At 36.6% G+C, this 26,287-nt stretch overlaps 1 protein-coding gene across 5 annotated transcripts in view; it reads right to left on the reverse strand.

Moving 5' to 3' along the window:
* The window catches only part of LOC128265094 (uncharacterized), a 61,554-nt gene extending 37,598 nt beyond the window's left edge, over positions 1-23,956 (reverse strand). For all 5 annotated transcript variants that reach the window (XM_053000911.1, XM_053000909.1, XM_053000910.1 and 2 more), the window contains exons 1-3: positions 23,783-23,956; positions 23,503-23,723; positions 3,915-4,122 (exon numbers count right to left, since the gene is read on the reverse strand). The gene's annotated coding sequence lies outside the window, so the exon portion shown is untranslated. The remainder of the gene's footprint in view (positions 1-3,914; positions 4,123-23,502; positions 23,724-23,782) is intronic.
* Positions 23,957-26,287: the final 2,331 nt, after the last annotated feature.

The raw sequence follows: 26,287 nt of genomic DNA on the forward strand, positions 1-26,287 counted from the left end.
CGCTGCCACTGGCCTGTTATTCGAGAGTGATTAGTGGCTAAAAATGACTACAACGGCAGCGGCTTGGGCCCAACAGAGTGGACCTTAAATGTCGCTTGGCTCTTTGATATTGAATATACCCTCGCCTTGTTCTCAAAACATCCTTCTGTATTTACACATAGCTTAATTGAGTTGAGCAAAATATATTCACATTTTAAACAGTAAAAATAACTATTTTTATGTAGATCATTTACCTTCATTTTTATCGCTTTCTTTCACATTTATTTCTTAAATTTGATAATGTTCAGTTCAAAATTATTAATATTATGTGAAGAACAAAATCTTGATATCAAAAATTCGTTCTTCTTTTTTATATGAAAAAAGAACCAAATTGATCACTCATGCGTATAGTATCTGAGTTAAGTTGATTATTGGTTCTGCCCGTATTAAAAATAAATTTTCCTATGTGTTAAACAAAAATATATATACATAAATATAATTTGTTTTAAATGAAAAGGCAACTAGATAATTGCACCAAAATATTTCTTAAATATATAATTCGAGACTCCCTAAAAATGTTTCACATAGTACCAAGTTTAAAAGTTCAAGGACATAGGCTAAAAAAATATGAAAGAAACTTAGCTTGAAATATAAAAATAGCATAATAAACAAATATATGCCCATAATGAGCGATGGCTGGTGACAGGAAATAGCTGCGAGTACTGGGTTACCTCTACCTAAAATGGATTGGAGTCAAAGGCAAGGCCGTGCTCCTCTGGATTTGGTTTAGACTTGGCTCCAGCTTGGCTCTTCCGGTGGATCGCAATCGATCAATTCAATTATCAATCTCAGCCGAGGATGCCAGGAGTTCGGAAAGTGAGAAACGGAGAAGCTGCCGTCGATGTACAAGTATGTGGAGAACTCGCAGTGCGTGTAAAATGCCTTCGCAGTGTGGGTGAGTGTTTTTTTTGGGTGTGTTTGGTGTGTTGGGTGTGTTACAACGACAATGGCAACAGCGAGGAACGAGTTGGACAACAATGAAATGCTTTTAGCCTGCAAAACTGCCAACTGAACAGCGCCAAACGAAATTAAGTTAACAACAATGTGAGGCAGCGAGGGAAAAGTTTTGTGCACTGTTTTTATTGAAAATTGAGTTAAAAAACTGAAAGTGTCGACGGAGTCGACATCATAGCCGTTGTCGTATGTGTACATCGCATGTTGTCCGCATGTCCTACCCGGCATTCCCATTGCCACGCCCACATGTCACGCCCGCAAAAGTAGGCAACACTATTAGCCAACTCATTGCCCTTATTGGCTAAAGTCAATGGAGGCTGCCTTTCACCGATCCGCAATTTGTTAACAGTTTTGTTATAGAACCCAGATAAAGCGCATATCTTCAGTTGCAAGAATATATGATTTTCTAATACTGAAAAGTTTCTAAGAGATGTTTAAAGCCGTGATTCTAAATAATAATTATTAATTTTGTTGACCAAAAAATAATCACAATTTAATGATTATTTTTCGAGTATTATTTAATCGATCACAAAATTACTATTATTGTTTTGAGCAAAAAAAAAAAAAAAAAACATTTTTCTGCTTGAAAGAGATTGTTTTTGCTTGTTAAGCGAATCAAGAATTATCATTTTAATGAATAGATAAGAAAATAATCATTATTTTTAAAGTCATTTTTTTCCGCATAAAAAATAATCATTATAGTTAGCTTTTTATTAAATCACTTATAATGACTACGGCACCTGACTTAAAGTAAAATTCATACAACATTTATTTTGTCCAGCTCAATACAAAATCGAACGGTAAGTGCAATATTATTACCACATTACTGTCAATTAACTTCGCTCTTTGTCTTTAAATGAGTGGTGGTTTCCCGTGTTTGATTGCCGACGATCCTCCCATTGCCATAAAAAAAGTTTCGAGACGGTGGAATGCCAATAAAAGTTGGGCAGACAGGCGGCAGGACATGAAACATTGCGAAAAGGATGCTGAAATCAGCGCAGATCAATGCACGCACGCACACACGCACAGCATAGCTCTGTGAGAGTATCTGCGTGTGTGTGTGTGCGCATAAAATTTATGAATTATTGAATCTATGAAAATATGAACATCACGTACGCCCCCTTTCGCTCCCTCCGCTGCACAAACTATCGGAGACGGAAGACAATCGCACAGGACGAACTTACAGTTATGCAGCAAGAAACGAGACGTGGGGGCGGGTGGGCGTGGTCGTGGGCGTGCGTGCGCTGGAATATGCACAGAATTTCATTAAGCCGCCTTCGTTCAATGTTTTCATGCCCTACCAAGAAAGAGTTCATCGATTTTGAAACATATTTGCAAGGTCCAAATCTAAATGGTAAAGCAGATGGTATTTGGATTCTTTTTATAAATTATATTAGACTTAGGTTGTTATTCCGGAAAATATGTAAGGTAGAGCTAACAAGCTATTGACTTTAAGGCAATATTCAATTTATCATTTTTCTAAATAAATCAAAGCCATTAATGTGATGCTTTTAAAAACTTCATATAATTCTAAAAATGTTTATTCAGCATTTTCTATAGTATCTACAGTCATCGAAATCCATTTAATTTTTATAAATATAAATTAAATATTCCCCCTTTCTAGCTAGAGTATTCCACACTTTGGCTTAAATAAAACGTAAACATTCCTCCCGGTTAGAAATAAGTTTGCGCATTGGTCGGCGTTTGTTGTTTGTCAAAGTTTGTTCATCTGTTTCGACGTGTTTGTCGATGGCTTAGACCCCAACCCTGAAGAGTGGGATTAACACAACCTCCCAGATCAGAAACTTTTCTAATAATTTATTTCCGATGAATTCCATTTACGGAAAGGGAAAAAATAGAGAAAATACCCAAGTCTGTTGGTTTATTAGTCAAACATATATACACAAATATACATCTGATCGTTGGGGAATGATGCTATCCACACGACCGAGTCCTTATTCAAAAATATTTGCATGAATTGATCACAACATCTTGACTGTCAGCTGACGACCTTGCCAAAAAACCGAAAGTTCCTTCCACTAAAAAGTCTTTTCTGTGGGCTAAAAGTGTAATTATTGGGTAGAACGAGATCATTTTTTATAGACTATTATAGACCTATTGCTCCTCAGGTCTGTTGAACACTTAATTTAAATATTTTTGACAGTGATTTGCGATTTTTAGTTTTTAAAATATGAAAAAAATTCAAATTTTAAAAATGTATCATTTGCATATTGTTGGAATTGAATTTAATATCTAAACAATGTAATTTAAATTTAAACTATATTTAACTTAAATAAATGGCATTTCAATCAAAAAGAAAATATTTGAAGTCTGTATTTTATATCATGATTTAATATTTTATTAAAATATTGAATGTAACATTTTAAAAACAGTAGTCAGATGTTTATTATTACTTTTCCATTATTTTTCATCAAGGTAGCGATTTTCATGTTGATAAGTTAATACGAAATTGCATACAATAATTTTAACTGCTGTTCATAAAAAAATTGGTCTACTTTTATGGGCTGGCTTTTCATTTCTTAAAATATATTGAGAACGAACTCCAGTTACTATAATAGTTTCGTATACGATAAGTTAAGTTAAGTTAATTTAAGTTAATTAATTAGAAGCCCTAATAATTACTCAATTTATTTTAGATCAAAAATTTACGTTTCAATAAATTCAAATGTGTGTTTAGATATTTGTCTTACAAAACAAGGTGCATGAATTGCAATGCCTTTCTTCAGTCCAATCAAATCAGTAAATTGATCTGCTCATCTAGGGACTTGGAAACTTTGGAGGGGTCCTTAATAGAATTCAAGTGGCGAATTGCGTCACACGTGGCATGTCCTTCACCCGATTGTCCACTAATGCGAACGGCAAACGGATAACTACGAGTTATATGAATTATGCACACTTACTTGCGATGTGTTCCGTTCCACTTTGGGATGCACAGCCGGCTAACCAAGCATCTTGTCTCGTGCCCTTTGAACTCTCCCTCTATATCTGTCTCTTTCGTCCGCTGTCGCCCCATCTCGCTCCGATGTTATTCCGCTGTGCGTGTTTGCATTTTGTGCGTGGCGCTGAGCACTTCCTTTGCGTTCTCCTTGCACAATTGAGGTCACATAACTAGAACGGGGAATAAGAGGTTTTTACTCTGCATCAATGATTACTTACTTAAACTTAAAAATCAAAACATGGATTTTTTATATGTATATACAGAAGTATTGCTGAAATTAAATTAACATATTTTATACGTAATTGGATGGGGATCAATTGCCTGATCAATAAACAAGATATTAAAGCCATTAAAATAAAAGGGAGTCATATATGAATATTTAAAGAATCCAGGTTTGTTACAATATGATTTTGTATTTAACAATAAACCAATAACTTAAAACATATAAGAGTAAAACTCTTTCAGAAATAAAGTTGACAAGACGTTTACAAAAATAGTTGAGCAATATGAATACTATTTATTTTTAAATGGTTACTGGTTACTTGTCCTCCATTGTGTATCCGTAATCCATTTAATTCAACCAAGCGACCATGCCAGCTGTGTGTGTGTGTGTGTGTGTGTGTGTGTGTGTGCGTTTGTGTGTATGTGTGCCTTTGGCATTATCAACTCATAAATATTTATTGAATTTTAAGAAATTTTCAAAAATGGCTACAGCAGTAGCCACACGAGGAGAGGAGGAGCAGCCAAGGAGCAGTGGCAGTGGCAGTGGCAGTGGCAGTGGCAGGAACTCAATCTGCGGGGCAGCCGATGACTTGTTGTCCTGCCAGCGTATCCGTCATCGATTTCGATTGCCTCGCTCCGCTTCGCCGGCTTCTTAGCCTTCCACTTCCACTGCCACTACATTTTCCCGGGAAAAACCCCTTCCTCCAATTTCAGATCCCCCAGCTCGGTCGCCACATCCTTTTGCATTCTCTTATTTGGATTATAATTTTTTCCATTTCACATGTGAGTGCATTCCTCCTTGGTGGTCATCACATGCTCTGCAGTCGCTTGGTCGCTTGGTCAATTTCCATTTTCATTTTCATTTCGTCGGTGGAAGATGCGGAGATGGCCCTCGAATCGCGTAATCTCAGCTGAAGCGGCGAAAAGCGACGGTGGGGGGTTTGGCCGGAGTGGATGAGTTAGACAAGGTCATCGATTCAAAGGGCTAATGGAATTCCATTCAACTCTATTCAAATTGAAATACAATTGGATAAACATTTCCTAAGCATTCTTTTCAAGGTAGAAAATATTTGATTTTAGGATTTACATCAATTACTTTGAGTACATTGTTCAATATTAAGTTTCTTTTATATGATATGAAGTTCTGAAAATATGTTTCAACTACCACTTGAATTATAAGACTTAAAAAGCATTACAATTTAATTAGCTTATTAATATATTGACTGTTACTTAAAAAAAAAAAAACAAAACTGTAAGAAATTACTAACTTATTACAATTCAATTTAAGATTTGATAGATGCCTTCAAGTTAATTTATTATAAATTTATATTCCTATTTTTTAAATTAAAAAGGAATTGCTGTTATTTTATTACTAATGGCATTTAAAAATGATTTGAAACTGTCTACATTTTTTTTATAGCTTTGTAAATCGTTCAGCCAGTTGCCATTCCAGTTTTACCTCTTCCAACTAAGAACTATTAATTGACTTCGGAGAGGAAGCTTTATCGATTGGAAACCCAGTTTCTCGTCCATATCGGAGCATAATTCAGTTTGATATTCCTTGACTTGATTTCCCAGGAACTCAATCATTTCCATTTGCCAGCATGGACGAGTTGAGAGGTCACAAGCAAATACAATTTGGAGGCGGTGCATCCAGGAGTCATCGGTTGCAGGGCGGTGCACCTGTGACCCCTTAACCCCTTAACCCCTGACCCCCTTGGCCCCATTGATCGCCCTTCGAGTCGACAGAGTGTCCTGGTCAAGCGAAGCTTTTCCAATTTTAATCGCATTAAATAGTCACTTAAGCGCCAGCTCTACAGCTCTACAGCTCTACCCCTTTTCCGAACATTTGGAACCATTGAGATTCAAAAACACCCAATTGCCCCTCCACCCGCCGATGCAAAATTAACTTGTTGATGTGGCAACGACCACGGGGGTGGGAAAATCATTGAGGGGGCTTCAATAGGAAAATGGGTTGTGCCACGTTGCCACGTTCAGTGGGAGTTTGAAAATCGCTTCATGTTCGAATCTTATTAGTGGTTTATAATTACAATTGTATACAGACCAATTACGTTACGAGATGACTAACTGAAGGGATGCGAGTGGCCCATCAGGTGTGTGTATCTGTGTGGCTAATTAACCACCATCTGAACTGGCCGTTAAGTGCCCGGGTGTGCACTCGAAAAATAAATGCTTGAATTTGTGTATTAGGACAACAATAAATAAAGCTTTCTGAAAAAAAAAACCTGTATAATTACATTTTAATTTGATTTTTTTTAATATTTAAATAAGTTTATAAAATTAACTTGGATTCCCTTGTTACTTGCTTAGAATCTTATAATATAATGGATATTATAGAATTTTATATTTTATTATATAAAAAAAAAAGAAAATTAAAAAATAAGCAAACCCTTAGCTTATCATATTTTGTAACTATACTACTATGCTTATATGGCAGTTTTGCTAAAAAAAAAAATTGTATATGTTTGCAGTTCTATATTTTTCCTTAAATTTTTTAGGTTTAAGCTAAAAAAAACTAGCTAAGGTAACACTTAAATTAGCAAACGCAACTAGGCCATTTCTACCATATTTGAAATTGCATGTAGTTGTATTTAAAATAGTTATAAACATTTCATTGCTAGTAGCTACACTATTTTTTTGAGTGCACGCGTGAGTGTGTGTGCAAACGGGAAGCACAAGTCTGCCGATAATGATGTTCATTTCGTAAGCAAATGTCATAACACACCCACTCACCCGCTCACGCACATTTATGTAAATATCGACTGAAATTTCTGCATATGTATTTGTGCAGCTCAGAACACAAAGACAAAGACAAAGACAGACCGACCCACAGACTCCTTAACCCCCCAACAGCCTGCCTTAACCCACAAGCACATGCTTTGTAATTGAATCCACGTCTGAAATCTGTCTGTGGTCGATAATTTCATTTGGTTCTCCATTTTGAATACAAATTTATCGCCGAGCAGAGCTGCGTGACACGTCCCAAGCAACCGCATCACGATATGCCGATATTCAGTGCCACTCCCCCTTTGTTGCCGCCCCTTCTGACAATGGAGATGGAGATTGAAATATTTGCCAGATTCCACGTCAATTTCTGAGCACTATCTTCGGACCGACACTACTAATTGGAATAGTTGGTTGTGGCACGAATGCTCATGAAGCGCGCGACTTAATTGATAATGTGTGCGGGATTGGGCCAAACAACTGAATGTCTACCTACACTGCAAGAAAATTAACCCATGCTCGCCTGCAAAACGGAGTTCACCCCACAAGTCTGTCACTTAATTTAGTTTTAAATATTTATTTTATACATATATATACATATAAACAGATGTTACTTTGAACCGATGCAAGCCACACGTCCAGCGGGACCGGTACCATCAGTTCGGCTGTGGCCAAAGTCATTCGATCATTGATAATAATGAAATGGAATTTATCGCAACTTACATATAGATTTGCTAACGCTAAAGGCTTATTCCCACTCAACCACATAATGATCTTCTATATGTTCAAACATGACCTAGTCATTGGCTTCCAAGCGGCGAACATTACCTAAATACCGGGTGTATTTATTAATAGTTGAATTATAGGTTCAATCAATCAATCAAGACTCACCATGCCGTTCTGTTCCGTCGAAAGCCGTGTGCATTGCCATTGCTAGTCGTCGTCATCGAAAGCAATGGCAAGTGTATAGATGCGCTGGGTGTATGTGTTTTACCACTTAAAGTGTACCAATAAAATTCTGAAACGAAAATGTTTTTTTTTTTTTTTTAATTTTTTTTGGGTTGTTTTTAGTTTTTTTTTTGTTACATTTTTAGCTTACCTGACGCTTCACATTTAATTTTGCAGGTTTTTTGAATTATTTTGTTCCCAAAACTAGCTGTGCTCCAGACGAGCTCTGGTGGCAAACTGAACATATTAGGGATTGGGCCTGGCTACTAGCTTTTGACAGTTCAGTTTGTTCGATGACATTAGTTTCACGGCCACTGTTTTTGATAAATCTGAATCAAATCGCAGCTTACTCTGCCAAAATCCTTAAAGCCGTTGGGTTTTGTAGCTTTTCGAAAGAGCAAAGCAAGAAAGGAAGCAAACTTCGGCAAACCGAAGTATATTAACCCTTGCAGATATTGCAAAAATTAAATATTCTTGAAAACATTAAAATTATGATTTACTTGCGTATATGTATAAAAACATTGATGATTTTCAGCTCAATTATTCGAGCGATCCTATGGCAGCTATATAATATCGTTTTCCGATTAGAATTTAATTAAAATCGTTAATCTGAATTATCAAATTATTATTATTATTATTACTATTAAATTTAAAAAAAAAAACAAAAATAAAAAAGTTACATTTAAAATTTTTTTAAAATATGTTTAGTGATGTTGATCTAGCATATACATATATACTTTATAGGGTCGGAAAAGTCTCCTTCACTGCCTCTCAAACTTCTGACTGAAATTATAATACCCTGCAAAGGTTTTAACAAAATCATATAAAGTTTTTATAGAGTAGGAATAACCTTCAAGAATCGACCCACACCTAACAGTTCTGGTTTACAACGTGAATTCAAATTACTTAAGATTGATGTTTTTAAATTGTTTCGACTAAATGATGATACTTAAATTTGTTGTTAGCATACAGACAATATTGTGACCAAAATAAATAAATTTTTTAAGAATTTAAAAACAAAAGGAAATTTTTTGTGTACAAAAAAATTATTTCCTGTTGGAATTTTCTGTGTTTGTAATTTTGAAATTTAAGAGAAAACATTTGCGTTTATATTTAAAATGTAAAAATCCTTCATGCTTAAATCTTTTTATTTTATTCAAAAGGATACTAGCATGTATGTAAACTCCGAAATTTTTAACTGCTATAAAAAGCCATAAAAATCTGTTTCAGCTGTGCGCCTGTGTCGTCTTTCGAAAGAGAAAATTTAAGGAAAAATCGAAGAAAGAGTCTTTGGAAAATGGGAATTGGTTGTCGAGTTAGGCGAAATTGACGCTAATTAAATGCTCCTGTGATTTTTGGCAGGCTACTCTTATACGCAATGGTTGCTGTCCCAACTAAAAGGATTTTCATTTTTCAAATTAAGGTTCTAATAATAAATGTTGATTTATATACAACAAATTTTTTTAAATAATATATTTATTTGATTTATTGATTTCCTCGGGAAGAAAAACTTAATTGTTACAACTTTAACAGTTGTAAAGAGAAATTTGAAAACTGTTATACTTAGGCTAAGAGCGTATCCTTGCTCCCTTATTTACTGGCTCTCTTATTTACTGGCTCTCTTATTTACTGGCTCTCTTATTTACTGGCTCTCTTATTTACTGGCTCTCTTTCGCTCTCTGCGCGCTGTTATCCTTGCTCTCCCTTGCGGGAGACAGGATAGACTGTTATTTCGGCAGAGTCCTGTTTGGCGTTACATAACCGCCATGTTAAACTTGCCTAACAGTCGGAGGACAGCCGAAGGATAAGCAATTATTGTTCAAAGCATTTGTTTTGCCCACGGCAATAACTTCACTTTTTGATTGAAACATAAAGGCGAAAATCTCAAACATACCCTTAATTTTTGTCCAAAAAAAAAATGAAATAAAATTAAATTATGTAATGGGCATAAAGCGGGGTGATAAACTCATATGCCCAGCCAAAACTTGTTGAATCTGCCAGCAGCTTTGCCTGCAGGCAAATTTCACTTGGAAATTCAATATCTTTACTTGGCTGTGCGTGTGTGTGTGTGTGTGCGTATGTGTGTGTGTGTGCGTGCTAATGTTCGCCTGCCTGAGCGCCTAAAAAGCAGACATAATTAGTTTATGCCGAGATTTTTGCGTCTCTTATGGCGCGACACTTGGCAACGCCGTCCTAGAAGAAGGAGCAGGAGCAAAGACATCTCATTTGCCCCATCTAAATGCATTAAGGCTAAGGCGAAGTGCACCGTACAGCCCCAGGTCCTTTGACCCACTCGTATTATTAGCCCAGAGAATTATGCTAAGCAACTTTTGATTGAAGAGCATAAGGGACGCCAAATCTTATTCTCAACTTTCTCCTGCATCCTCAAGTCTAAACACATTTAACACCCAAAATACCTCCTAAATTTGAGATTTATTGCGTAAACAAACAAACAAATAACTTCACTCATTGGGAGTTCATTTGAGAAGATTCCCAAAACTAACTTTCAAAATGCCTTAGGTATGCACAACAAATATAACACGAACATAATATTAACTATTTTATTATATTTATTACATCATTATTATTTTAAATATTAATATTATTATTCTTAGGTGACTTCTAAAGAACATTTCATTCATAGTTTAATTTCTTAAAAGATCTTTAATGTATTTAATATTTTTAGGAAATTTTGAATGGTAAAAGAAAAATTAAATAAACAAATTTTTGGACTTATTATTTCAATGTCCATAGATTAAGTAGATTACGAATTTTTCTTATTTAATTTCGAACTATTATTTTTTCTGAATATTAGTGGATAAATGAAAGTTATAGACAAAATGTAAGTTATAATAAACCGTAACCTTTGAAACGAATATTCAAGAAAAATGTTAATGTTCAATGAATTTTTTAATTAGCTTTGTAATTCTCTAAGACCTTATTTCTTTGGGGATTTGCGCTGTTTGTTTGTCTACCGATGTTTTGAGGGGAATCGCTCGAAATCGTTATCAAATGGCCGACTCTCTGTTGCTCCTCACATTCGCCAATATATTTTATTTATTTTTTGTTTTTTCTTTTCATTTTTTTATTTCCTCTGAAGTCTTCTTTCTTTGTTTGTGTAGGTTGGAAAATCAAAATTTTACACTCGGCTACACATTTCCAAAGGCTACCGAAAGTTATGACTAGATGGCAGCAGGGGAACAGGGACAACGACTACTTAGGCCATACATGCAAAAGAATCTTTACACCGTCAAAAAAAAAAAAAAAACAATATAAAAATTGGCTTACAAATTATATTTGTTGTAAGTCAAATATAAAGGTATCATAGAAAATATTTTATAACATTTTCGAATGTTTGCAAAGCAATATATCTTTTACTTGGTTAAATAAAAACCATAACCAACCATTTTGATTAAAGATATATTTTTTTTAAATCTTAAACAAATGAGTCTTATAGAAAGACCACTTAAATAAATGTGTAATTTGCAGAGCATTGTTTTTATCATTATAACTACTGATAAAGGTCTAAGTCCCGTACATGCTGAATAGATTTAATGGCCTCCAGCATTTGTTCTTAGTGTATATTTTGGTATTTGGTTATGTTTTTGTGTGTGTGCTTAAGTGCGTGTTTATGGCGCAATAAAACAGACCCTAACAGGCTCGCACACAAAGCGCAGGGGGTGTGTTTCGGAAGGGGGCTGCTGGCTGGGGTGCAACTTGGAGGTGATACCATGGGTGGCACAAATGGGGGTCGGGATTGGGTTGGAGTCTGGAGGCTGTAAGCTGCAGGCTGGAGGCTGGAGCATAGACATAAAGCAATCGCGTTGACTGCTCTTGCCGTTGCTGTTGCTGTTGCATGTTGCTGTTGCTGTTGCATGTTGCCAGAGCCAAATGAAGCAGCCAAAGCGAGACCCAAAAAACCCAACACTCAGACCCAGACGAAGGCAATGGCAAAGAAGCAAGCACACCGAAAAAAATAAAGTCAGCTGTTTAAATGCTTAACAAGCACGTTTTGGTATTAATTTACCTGTAGTTATAAACTAATTATTTTATATAATAAATGAAATTCATGCATAGTTAGACTACAGTACTTTACAAATCTTTCATACATATCTTGGGTTTGTAAGGGGCTTAAAAATAATAATGTTCAGCTGTGAATACCAATTGATTGTAAGTTTAGTGACGAATTCAGTTTAAAATTTGATAGTTAACTTGATTTTGGCTATAATGGTAATGCATTTTAATTTGATGGAGACCTACTTGTAACGCATATAATATTTTCAATTTTTATATAAAATCTGTTATGGAATTTATTGTTTGGCTAATTGTTTTTTGGCAATTCAACTAAATCTTTTTCAGTGCCATCCAGGCAGACGAATTGCTGGCCAAAAAGAGTAAGCCAAGGGGGAGAAAGGCGGAGAAAGAGCCGGAGACAGTTGGAGAAAGAGAGAAAGAGGCAGAGAGATAGAGAGAGCCAGCATCTTTCCGCTTGTCTGCAGCGCATTTATGACTTTCCCACTGAAGCGCTTGGTTTGCATAGCCTGCATTTAGGCGCACAGACATATGTCTTATCACAGACACACAGCTGCCCACACAGATACTCACACAGATACTCGCACACACACACACACACATTGACACACACATGGTTGGCTGCTGTCAAATGCCATACTAAACCGATAATCCAATCATAAGTTATAGTCAAATGAGTTTGCTCTTCAATAAATTGTCGCCTCTTTACTCCCCTTGATGTCTTCATTCATGGCCAAAATGAGTTTGCCCTTTTGCAGAAAGAGTGCCAGAGTCCTGGCCGCTCTTGCCAAAAATACTTTGTCTCGAGGAGCAGCATTTGAGACGCTTCCACACGAACGCAGAAACCAATTAGGACCCAGCAATTTTTGCGGGGGTCAGGAGGTTAGATCGGGCTTACAGGTCACAGGTGAGTGCCCTGCCACAGGAAGTTTTTGTAGTCGGCGGTTGGATAGGTTCTTAGGTCCCTAGAATGCTTCATCGATCCAATCGACGATTAGATTGGTGCCATTATCATTCAATTAACCAACAATGTTAGCTTTACCAGTCTATCTATTGATCTATTTGAATTGTATTTGCATTTTCAAATATGAAATGTAACATTTTTATTCAGTCACTAAATGTTCTCTGTAGTTCTTTAGTTAAGTTTCGGTGTACCGCATGTCATTTTCAATATTTTTAATGGTTAAGGCGAGCAATACTAGCATCTTTACATTTCATTTGTAAACCAGATTTTTAGATGGAAATTCAATAAATATTATTTTTGTAAAAAATACAAACTTATGCTTCAAAAGTCCCACAAATTGACACAAAAATAAATTGGCCCAGATTTAAGTTAAGCCACTTTTACCAGCTGAAAATATGCAATAGGTTGTCTGACTGGAAGCCCCACTAATGATGTGAAATGATGTTTGAGTCTGGGCCCATCCTGGCCAGGAATTTGTCCATAATTGGCCATCTTTTCTACCTGCACTCTATGTGGACTTTTATTGAAAAAGGCCAATAAGTTCATGGTCAGAGAAAATTTCCTGGAAATTGCAGGACGTGCATATGCCGCGGATTGTTGCCTTTGTCATTGCCATTCAAAAGGATGTCCTTGCCATTTCATATCCCTGTTTTCCACCGGATATTCCGCCGTTTTGTTTTTTTTTGTTTGTTTTTTTTTTCTCATTTCTTGCTTTCAGGGACTGCTGTTGCTGCTGCGTCGTTGGCTTTTATGCGTATGTGTAGCAACTATTAGAAAGGAGTAGCCAACGGGATGGAACATCAGCAACAGGAGGTCCTTCTGCCAGGCGAACGACCCCCCAATCTCACCCATTTTGGGCCACGCGCATTCTTTGGCTCATTCTTTGGTTCTTTCTGCAACATTTTTGGCCTCGCCCTCTGATGCACTGAGACAAATTTGCTTTTAAATTGGTTTTGTTCAGGGAAGGAAATAGGCCGATGAACTTATTAATTGAAAAATAATTTAGTATTCGCATTTGGCTCATTAAAAAATTACACAAAATAAATACAAATAAATAAATATTTTTAGGTGTGCAATTAGGAGCTTGATATTTATTTGTGGCCTAAAATCAACAAAATAAAGATTTATTATTAATAAAAACCCTATTTTAAAAAAACACACAATACATTTTCTATACTTTTGGACACAACGATTTTCTTTTATTTACTTTGCCATTTTTTTTTTAACTTAATAACGTTTTAGAAAATTTTTTGAAAATATTGTTAAAGTTTATAAAACAAAAACAAAACATTAATTAAACACATTGTATTTGAATTTGAATATGCAAATCAAACACATTTACTGCCAGTATAAAATCTTTAGTTTATAAGTTATAAAAAACAAAGGGCGCAAAGTTTTGAAAGTTTTCAAATATTATCAATGTTTTTCAATTGGTAAAAAGTTAACACATTATAATTGACAAAACAAAGTGTAAAAGACACATTTTTCTAGAAATCCTACGTTAAATGTTTGTTTGCTTAATATTTTCTGTATTATTAAGGGATTTTAAATCAATAATGATTCTAGCGGCTGCTCTGAATGCATTCAAAGTTGGTGTTTTTTCTTTTCTGTGTGGCTTACGTTTATGATGTCCTGCAATTGTCCCTTTTTACAGATGGTGTGTGTGTGTGTGTGTGCGTGTGTGTTTGTGTGCGTGCGTGTCCTGTTCTTTTGTTACAACGATTTTTGCGCAATTTCTTTTGTGCTTTGTGCAGCCGCCGCCGACGCTTCCATTTTCCATTGCCGCTGTCATAACTGTCGCTCCACGACAGCAGCAACAGCAGCAACAGCTACGGCAGCAACATTGCTGCTGAGCACATGCAATTAGTGCCAAATGTTTCCATATTTTTGTGAAAACGGGGAAGCAGGTGGAGCAGCAGCAATGCTGACCACAGCATTCAACAGCAACAGCAGCACCAACAACAACAGCAGCAGCAGCAGCAGCAGCAGCAGCTAGAGCAGCGGCAACATTGGCCAAAGGAGCAGCCACTGGACCAAACATCACCAGGACGATGGGCTGGGCAAATATTCTAGGGGGAGGGGGGAGTGGCAGTGGCAGTGGCGGTGGCGGTGGCTGGACGAATGGACGGAAGGCCCGAAGGACCGACAAAAAATGAGCAACATTTTCCCCGTTTCATTGTTGCCATTGCCACACTCACTCACACACATAAAGGTTACACTTGAACGGTAGCAAAATCGATTGAAAGTAAACTATATGTGGATGCTCTCAAAATGCTGAAACATGATCGCAAACTTCTTCAATATAAACAAAATTATACATTCATCAATCAAAGGTGTTTAATAATAATAATTTAAATTAAAGCCGATGATTCTTTAAAAACATTACTTTTAGGCACTTTTTTAGTGATTTCAAATCTCTTAAGATTTATTTATGATAAGGTTTTTAGACTGACTACTGTATTTTTTTTATTTTCAGGGACTCGACTCCAGTGTTCTTGCTGAGCTTTACATGTTTACGATTTTACTTTTAATATTTAAACTAAAAACCATAAAATCTAGAATGAAAATATGCAGGACTAAAGCCAAACTTAAAAGTAAGAAACTTTAAAATCAAACTTTTTTGTTTTTCTTAATCAGTTTAAAATTTTAAACTTAAATCTAGAAAATCTTATATCAAAAAAGTATAAGATATATACTTTTGTCGTTTTACGCCACACCGTAGAGCATGTAACAGTGTATGGTCATTTCATATTATTATTTATTTTCTATTGCAACAAAGAGTACTTTCGATTATAGAAACAACAAAATGGGTCCCAATTTGATTGGTTTTGAGAACTTTCTAGTGGCCCCAATTACTGAGTTTACTCCTTTAGCGCTGTGAAAGTCGGTTAGTGGCCTTTTTTGGCAGAGTATTTGGGAAAGTCAAAATATTCAATGCCTTGCCGGCCATGTCCGGTTGGAGAGGCCAAAGTGGGGAGTGGCATGATGGCCAGGATGGCCAGGAGTGGCAGGATCAGGACGGAGCCTGGTCGAAGTGCCCGGCTGGCTGTGTAAACGGCCGTAGCATTTTCGCATCCCCGCTCCACCGCTCATCGTACTTCTTTTGTTCCTGCCACTCGATGTGACCCCACATCTCGCCCCCCTGCTCCCTCCCCCCACCATCCCATCCGCCCCCTTACACCCACCGCACACCGCCCACCGCCCACCGCCCACGCCTATGGAAAAGAGTGTGTATGTGTGTATGGTTAATTATACATTTTGCATATGTATGCCGGTCGAAAGGAATTTGTCGTGTGCAACATACGAACATGTATGTGTGTGTGTGTGTGTGTGCGTGCACATATCCGATTTCATACTGCCACGCCCACAGCCCATGCGCCTGACCTTTGTTAACAATATGCGTTCGAATATTTTTTGGACTCTCTTCGCGCCATTGTCATCTATAGTACATACATGTAGTACTCATTTGCAAGTGAGGTCAAAATAGTAGGGGCCAAATTAAAGTGAAAAAATATTCGAAAACTAGTAGTGGTACTTCTGAATAAATAATTTAAAAAAAAACCAATCTATTAAATAATTTTCAATTTAAAGCCGAAATGAAATGAAAAATGTCTCAATAAGATGAGTATTAAAATAATACCACGAAATAAATAATAAAATTATTAAAATTACAGATTACAGTTTTAGACTTTTGGCTATAGAAATGAAATTAACAAGTATAGGGGTTATGTTATTTAGTGTGTAGTTTATTTTCAAACACACTTATCAAAACTAAAGTTTCACTAATTTTTTGAACGCAGCTATAGAAATGATAATGTTGCATCTATTTTTAGGCAGCCGGAAGTGCGCGTTACGCTCGTCCTTTAAATTGGCGGCGGATTTGGGGGTGTTTCGGGGCAGGGTTATGGCAAGATAACCGAAATGTGAACAATCATGTGTCAAATTGTTGAAGGTTTTCCAAGCGACCAAGAGCATTGTCCGGCATCTGGTCTATATATTTTTTATGGGTTCGGCTTAAGGCCTTTTTTATGCCAGTCGCACTGGGCGGGACATAAAACTTGTTCTGAAATCCGACTTAACGTTTGACAAAAGTTAAATTTACACTTTAATAGCAATGAAGGCAAAAGTACCAAAAATGTTAATATTCATACAACGAAAATATATCCATTAGAAATATTTGGTAGACAATACTTTTTGAATGTCTTTTCAAAACTCCTTTTTTGGCACCAAGAAAAACGGTAAAGAAATTCTAACAAATCAACAATTAATTAAAAGATGTTATCTACAAAACATAAAGCGTTTTCAAAATCTGTTACTAATATAATAGATAAGTGTTCCGTTAAACCTATTGGCGAAATAAATATTCAAATAGGTTTTTGTCTCTTAAAGGCTGGCAATAACACCTTTTAAATTTTTTGTCAACATAGACTTTCACTCCAGTAGAGATTTTTTGTTGTCTTACGTGCTCTTTAATCACTGATGTGGAATTTTAGGTTTATCAGTTAACAAAAGCAGTGGCCAACTCTCTGCAATTATTTCTCCCACATATTTCAGGATAAAACAGGGCAGACGCTGGATCCAAGTTTATTATTGGCCTTTGTTCCATGGGATCGCAAGTCATTATTTATGATGCCTGGCATTCCATCAATTTGTTTGTTTTGTCACGCCCTGGTGTGTTGGCTTATTAGGCGGCCATTGCATCACCATCACCATCCCAGGTCCTTTTTCATTCCCGGTGCCCCGTTTTATACACAACCTTGCAAAAGGGGCGGATACACCCACATTCCTGCATTGCGCACTCGTTGCAGCGATTTTCAACGTTTAGTCTGTTGCATCATTTATCATGTGAAATGCGCCAGACACAACAGCAACATCTAGAAGGGAGGAGAAGGAGCACCAGGAGCAGCCAGGACACCAGGAGCTGGAGCTGGAGCCGCCAATCGGGGAGCCATCTCCTTCTTTCTCTTTCTCTTTCTCTCGCACTGCAGGACCTCTCGGAATGGCGCCAGCTGCACTTGCATTGCATTCGTCCGTCTGCATTGCATGGTCAAAACCAGATCAGATCCAGGACCAAGGACCAAGGACCTAGAACCAAGGACCAGAAACAGCACCCTGGCCAAAGCCATAAAAACAAGTGCAAATGCAATTTGAAAACATGACAGAACTTTATGGTCAATATTGAGACTCTCTGATACCCGCTAGAAGCCCAACAAAGCTAGTAATTTCGAAACAATAAATATTATGCCACAAAATGCATTTAACACAGAGCCAGCATAGACATTTTATATACTTTTCCACCCAAAAAGCTGATATTCAAATTCAAGGCCCTATCTTTTAATTAATTTGTATTGAAACTTTTAAATTGTATTGATATAATAGCATGAGGGCAAGAAAAAAATCTCTGATAACATTCAAATAATTATTTTGGTTTATTTTAACCAAATAAATATTTATAAAAATGTATGAATGCGGGTTAAAGGGTTACAAGCAACCAATAACTTTTAGATCTCTCGCTATACTAATATCAAATATAAAATGTAGATTTACTACCCAGTAGTTAAATTATTTTTAGTACAATTTATAATTTATCGTTAAGAGATTAAAATAATATAAAAACCTTTATAAGCCAAACATTTTGTATATATATAAATTAACAGAAGTTTGAGTAATAAATTTATTAAGAGTATAAGTATAGTTTACAATTTGTCTTTAAGAGATTAAAATATAGTAAGTATTGCATTTCATATATTTTTTTAAGAATGTAAATGAACAAATATCTAAGAAAAAAGTTTACTATGAGTATTGTTTTAATTCATAAGTTATTTTTAAGAGATTTTAATCTAATAATATTAACATCTCCAAAAGCCAAAAATTTAATGAAAAAAAAATAAACAAATGTCTATGAAATAAGTTTATTCATTTCTAAAGTTTTCATACATACTGATTCCTTTATTGACCACCCGATTTCTACTCCACCATTGATTCAATATACCCCTTCAGATAGTTAAATCCAGATGAGGAGGGGTGCAGACTGGCCAAGGGTATTTGGTAATTAATAGGCCATATAATGATAAACGATCTGAGTGTGTGCGCCCATATCTGACTCTTTCCACCGACTCCATGGAATACATGATTTAAATATGGCGCATGAAATGCAATAAACAAATAAATTAATTGAGCCAGTGTGGGCGCGGACGGGGCGGGGGAGGGTGAAGGGGAGGGGGGTTGGCCTACCACCTGACAGAAAGAAATATGAAGTGATAGAAATGCCTTTTGCCCGTGCCGAACATTATACATCCACCCTCTCACCCGACCTTTCTATTTTGTTTTTTTTTTTTTTTTTTTTTTTTTTTTTTTTTTTTTTTTTTGTTAGTTGGCCACCCGCATCCATTGAGCTAGGAGCATTTAATTGAACTGCCCGCAAATGCAATAACCGCAGGGTCGCAGGATAGGAAGGTTGGGTGGTTGGTCTATCACTATTAGCAGGGGACTGGAGGGGTCAGGGGTCAGGGGTCAGAGCTCATCTTTGTCGGGGGTGGAGCAAGTGAGCAAGCGAGCAAGTGCATGCATTTGAATGAATAGGAGGCTCTTTTTATGGCACAGATACACACGTGTGTGGCCCATGGATATTTTCAACTGCAGCTGTTGCGAAAATATTTATTTGTATTTCGTTGCATGTTGTCCGGTGCGGTGCGGTACGGTACGGTACGGTACGGTACGCTACGTGCCATGTGTGCAAGTCAAATCACACATACAGCCACTGGCACGGCACACAGAAACAGAATCGGAAACAGAAAGAGATACTGCCACAAAGGGTAAGAGATAAATAAATCATTAGAAAATAAATAAAGCTGGCAAATAAAATGAAAGCAGCCATGAAAAGCTGTCGATTTGCATTCTCCTTTGATCCAGCATATTGGCTCCTGTGCTGTGGACTCTCTGTCTCACAATCAGATAATTATTTTCAATTTTCATTAATGCGGCAATTGTTTGACTTCTGCAAATATCTCTTTGAACGCACAATTGGACAAGCTATCGCAATTGAAGATTAATCAGAGCCTTACATTTGCGTAATGAAAAGTGCAAGGTTTCGAACACAAGTGCGTATCCAAAAAGGCTTCAATGCGTCTTGCAGCAGTTAAGTGAAAGATTACACTTAACGTTTTTGTTTTAGATGTTATAGTAATTGATTTGTTAGTGACGTCTATTCAACTTTAACAGATTTTAAGTTCATAATCGAGTAACTAGTTTCTATAGTTTCTTTATCTGTAATAGATTTTAATGAATTTTGTATCGATATTTTTTATCGAATTTATGAAAAAGACAATGTCGAATTTACACACATTTAACATGTAATCATAATACTGTTATTCCATTTGTTTTTCTTCAAAATAAAGAAATAGAGGCTGCCAAAAACACAACTTTCATTTATTTAATACCTTCATTAATTCTTTTATTTCTTTATATATGAACTCATTGCTCGTTACTCATAGTTTGGCGGTATTGACGGCACATCGCCAAAGAGTTTTATGTTTATTTCTCTCTATTTTGTAATAAGCTATTAAATTTTCACTCTCATTAACCCGCACAGCTGCATGTAATGGCTTAACCCTCCCTGACCCCGCTGATCCTTTAACCCCCCGCAAACACCAGTAACTCCCCCGATTAGATTTTCTTAGTCATCACACTCGGAGTTTTACGATGCATTTCCTTCACTTTGCCGTCACTTCGTCATTGTCGTAAAGTCAATTTTAATTGAAATTATGATTAAATATAAACGAAAAATAATGTCAACTTTTCAACTCGCCTAATAGTGTCCCATATACACAATCATGCTCACACACTGATGCGGTCTAAGCCCATTTTTATGAGCTCCAAGCCCGAAAACCAAAGCGAAAGCCAAAACCAAAGTCAATTCCGATCCCCGAAAAGGCCAAGAAGGCGATTCAATGTGCTCACCAAATGTTGCTATAAGCAGGCACTGCGAAAAACCTTCGAAACTAAATATTTCAAGTCAAAACAGATATAGAAAATAGATGCTAGAAAATGCAAGTAATATCGACATGAAAATATAGTATTAATAATATCAATAATAATATCAACTTACAATATAATATTATAGATCTCGGATTTTGCATATTTGCGTATTTCTGTCGAATTTGTACCAAAATTTTTGTTAAGACGTTTTATCTTTCAAAGTAATCGAATCGAAAAAAATAATATAAATATTATTATTTATATATATAAATAATAATAATAAATAATAATATTTCTTCTCAGTTTAACTGACACCATTTTTTTTTCAGTGCACGTGAGGGACTGTCGTAGATGGCGGTAGTATAGGGATTTTATGGGGTTTATGTTCTGGCCGCACATAAAGCGCTATTCCATGTGTGTGCGTCTGTGTGGGTGAGTGCGTCCTTAATGTATGCTTTTAATTAATAAGTGTGCGTCTGTTTATTGTTGCATCCCTCTATGTCCCTATATATATATATATATGTATATAGTATACCCCTGCCCCTCCCCCGCCCTTTTTCACAGTCTGGCACAACAGTTTTAGAGCAAACATGGCCAGCTATAAATGTGCGATGCCCGCGTCTGTCAATAAGCCCATCAAGTGCTTTCTGTAAATTAATTTCATGCTCATCACGGATGTTGTTATTGGCTTTTAATGCGTCCTTGGTCCTTGGATGCTGTACTGTGCTGTATTGTGCTGTATAGCCACCGCCCCATTGCCACCCCCTGCGACCTCGCACTTTTTGCGCCATATGCGCCCCCATAATGACGTCATTCGGAGAGGGGATAAATGCAAGAAAATTATGTTCTAACAACTGGCTTATGGAGCGGAGAGTTATGACCGCAGATTTCCTCGAACCTGTTTCAACTTTATGTGCCATGCGTCACCATGGGAGAGAAATTCACAAGAATTAGAAGGAGTTGTGTTAAATGGTTTTAAATAAATCTTTTAAAATGGGCTCTCTAGCTTTACTGCTTAGAATTAGATTAATTTGACTTTAATGAATTCGTATAAAATCTAGATAATAACATTCGCTTGTAAAATATACAATACAAAGCAATGTAAAATATATAAGCAAATGCTAAAGCATATAAGCTATATAAATATACATATATTTTAAAGGATCTTTTTATGGCCACTATGGTTCCAATTTCCACAACATTTGAAAAGAATATATATTCAAAGATTTGATAATTTATTTAGATCTTTTGCCTAATCGAATCTAAATCGATATTTTTGTTTTTTTTTACCATTTTGAGCACCTCAATTGATTTTTATAAACAGTTTTCAAGTCTAAACTATCAACTTTCTAGCTTCAAAATTATTATACTTTTTTTTTACTTTTTCTTTTTTGTTAGGCAATAATATGTTTGTTTTAATAAATATATTGATTAATGCTTGTTGGTGCATTTAAAAAGGACTGATATTTTTTAACGATTCTTGGTTATTTGAATGTGAGAAACAATGTAATTATTTTTAAAATAATATATACATTTATGCGGTTAAATAAAACGTATGAAAAGGTGAAAATCCCGCCCTGAATTCTAAAGTGGAACTTGGCTTGGGTCTTGAACAGTGGAACTGGGAAACTGTGGCGCTGCATCTGTCATGGCATGCGACAAATGTCGAGCGATTGCAGAGCACGCGACGGCTAATGTGGAAGGACTCGCAGCCAGGACTTGAAGCTTCTAAGCAAGGACACTGCCGTATGATAATATGCCACAACTGTCAGCAATATTTCCGCTCCACTCCACCAGATTTGCCCACCACCTTGCAGAACCGGGCACATATCATTGTCAGCTCGGATCTTGTCGACTTGTCTGAAGAGTCAGAAGTCCAAAGAGCGTCCAAAATGTTGGCATCGCCTTACCAGCTTCACAGTTTCCCAGCTTCACAGTTTCCCAACTTCCCAGCTTCCCAGCTTCAAAGCTAAACGACAACAGCAGGAACATCAACGGCAGTCAGCCAAGTGGCATCATTATAACTTGGTCTACACTGAGCGAATTGCCATTGCAATCAAGGGAGGCACAAAAGCATTCGTGTGGTGGAGTTGCATCTTGTTATTTCCCAAATCGCTCACACATTTCCTCAAGTGCTTAAATGATGTGTGGGTTCTTGGCATTCGGGGTTTATTGGACTTGAGTGGTTGAGAAAAACTAAGAACCGATAGGGTTTCTATTTCCAATACCGCAGATCACTAAAGTATTTCATTTATTCTTAACTAAACACATTGTTTTGAAGCTGTTAGTTTCTCATTTGCAAGCCCTTGCTGTGGCTTCATTAATATTGATCAAACTACTATTAATCAGACGAAGACTTTTCCGTCCGTTGAAGTTATAAAAATATCGTAAAAAAAAATGTTCCAATAGGGGTTTAAAAAATGCATACTATATAAAAAAAATGTACCAAAAATCTGGCAAAATATGTATGCACATTATCTAACCAAATTTGTATTAAACTTATTGTTTATAGCTTAAACTATTTTATTAAAAGAGATAAGATTATAATATGTAATAGTCCTGAAGGAACACATATGATATTCATTTAAATATATCTTTAAAGGTTATTTTCGCAGTTGAGACTTTTTGGTTTCGGTGATTTTTGGCTTGTGATTCCTCTTACCTTTTCGCCAGGCAAATGACGCCGTCAACGCAGTCATTAGGTGAAGGGGTAGAAAAAGTTGCTGGCTGGGGGGTGGTGGGTGGTATGTCCTTGTAGTTGTTGTTATTGCCATCGCTGCTGGCATTAACTTGACACTTTCCCCATTGCCGTGAGCGGAATGCATTCGGTGCCTCCGTGCCCTTCGTCCGTCCTGCCGCCAGGATGTGTGTGGAAATTTATAACTGAAAAAGGCACTTGAAACACATTCGCATGGAAATTGCCGCCTCCAGCCCACACTCACATATTTACTTTGATTGATGTGCCGGCACGAAATCGCCACGGATAAATATGGTAGCTCCCGTCTAAAACGGAGTCTTAATTATTTGCCAAAGCATCCGGAAATGCCCGTAATTTCAACTGTCTGGAGCGATCGGTGCAGAATAAGAGTTATGTTCAAAGTCCAATGGCTTTTTCCTCGTCTAGAATAAAGGAATAGAAAGGTTAAATCAATTCATCAACTGGGCAGTAATTAGGTTTAATAAAAATGTACACTTTTATACGCACACAAAATAAAAGCTAAATGTAGTTCTTTTTATATGCAATAATTTTAAAAAGCAACAAAAAGTTTTTATTTCTTATAAATGTATTATGTTTACTTAAATGCTTTTAAAAATTATCGGAAGAAAATAAAACACATATTGTGTTTTCGACGCCGTTTTTGGCATTCATAAATTCATTAAAATCTTTATTTTTCAAAATTTGAATCTGAATTAGGGGAATAAATAGTTTTTTTAATAACTGATAAATTAAAATAAGAAAATAAATAAACGTTCAAAGTATGTTGTCTAATAATATAATAATAATAATTTTGCAACAAAAAATGACTAAAAGAATTGTTAAAACTACCTCAAATTTAAAAACAATGAGCTACAAAATATGGTCTTCTTATACTGACAATTTATTGGGTCGTTTTGTATATTTGGGTGCATAACTAGAGCTCTTCGAAAACCCAAGCAACTATCATTATGTTTCAAAAATCAGCAGTTTAATTTGTACTGTGGACTTAATATACGTTTTATAGACGATCTCGCTGTTCGGGCTGTTGCAAGGACTTCAGCTCCACTCCAATCAGATGTGAGGGAGTAGGAATAGGGCTCCTAAAATGCAAATCGTGCTGAATTGCATTTTTCAGCAAAATGCTTGGAGAGCGGCCTGAGAACTGCGAACTGACCATGGCCATAACCGGAGTTCCTGCTCTGGACTTTGCTGTGCGAGGCGTTGATAAATGTGTGGAAAGTCGGCGCTGGTGTGGCGAAAATTGGGAGGTCGAAAATGGGGAAATGGGGAAAAGGGAGCATCATGGCCAGTGTCACTGCCACTGATGCCGTTAAGTGCGACAGAAATCCACTGAGCCGCATAAAACGAAAGCGTGAAAATGCCAGCGGCCTGCTAATAGAGGAGTCCGATGTTCCAGAGCAGCACCACCAGCCCACTGGAGTCAACAGGAACATCAGGAACACCAGAATCATCAGAGTCACCAGGACCATCAGGACCCACACCCACACCCACACTCACACTCACACTCACACTCACAAAACACACCCACATCCACACCCACAATCACATGCAGCCCTCAGGAGGCATTCCAGTGTGGCCGACATTTTTGGATCATTTTTCTTAGTTTTTGTTGGTTCCCTCGGTTTCTTCGGTGGCAACGTTGTTGACAATTTGTCGACGTGTCAAAAGAGTCAACGTGAATGTGACAAGTGACGCTGACGAGACAGGCGCCTACCCATCCTCATCCTCATCCTTATCCATTTTTCGTTTCCGCTCGAGGTCCTGTTTCGGTTCCTGTACCCGCTCTTTTTTGGACACCCTATTTGTTACTCTTCTATATGGTAAAGGCTTTTACCTACTGTCACTTTGACTTCCTCTAACAACTATGGTTTACACATAGGAAATTTATAAATAAGTGAAGACACAAAAAAAAACTAAAACCAAATTGCACCAAGCAACACAAAAAAAAGAATTGAACTAAAAATAATAATCTCTTGAGCTAGTTCAAGAGAAACGATTATACATAATAAACTATGAATATAAAAGCTTGGTAGAAATAAAAATTAATGAGTTACTTTACTAGCCCATGACATTTTGCGTTATAAATAAAAACAAAGTGTGAATTTTCTTCTGTGGAATATAACATTTATAATAACATTAATTTACGTGTTATTTAAAATTCTTCTGTTTGTAACGTTATTTAAACATTACTAGCCTTTTAACAAGTAAAAAGGTCACAAAAATAAATTGATAAACTCATATTGCTTTCTTCGGTTTTGTAATGCAAATTATGAAGAAACCCCCAAATATGTAATCATCAAAAAAAAAATGAACTTACTGAACTGCTTTTAAGTAAAAGTTGTAACACAAAACATGTTTGTTTTTAGCTCAAGCCCAGTTAGGGAGCATATTTTCACAGTTTTCTAATACTTCATACTATTCAAAGGACTTTATTCAGTAAAAGAGTCTCTGAAATTCGTGGTGGGTTCGTGCAATGGAGCCGAAAATTAATTTCTGCGAGGGCGAACTCTCGACATTTGGACATAAACGACATAATTGATATATATACGGCTGCATGTGCGAGCGTGTGTGGATAAAGCTCATCAAGTGCTAACAGAGGAGGCCGAGTCGTGTCCACAGTCCCCTTGTCACTAATTACATGCATGTTAATTTTTCGCTCATCATTGCATCGTCACATTGCGATTGCAGGGTCACAGCCCACAGCCCACAGCCCACAGCCCCCAGTTGC

This window comes from Drosophila gunungcola, unplaced genomic scaffold (genome assembly GCF_025200985.1).
Source record: "Drosophila gunungcola strain Sukarami unplaced genomic scaffold, Dgunungcola_SK_2 000093F, whole genome shotgun sequence".
Taxonomy (NCBI): Eukaryota; Metazoa; Arthropoda; class Insecta; order Diptera; family Drosophilidae; genus Drosophila; species Drosophila gunungcola.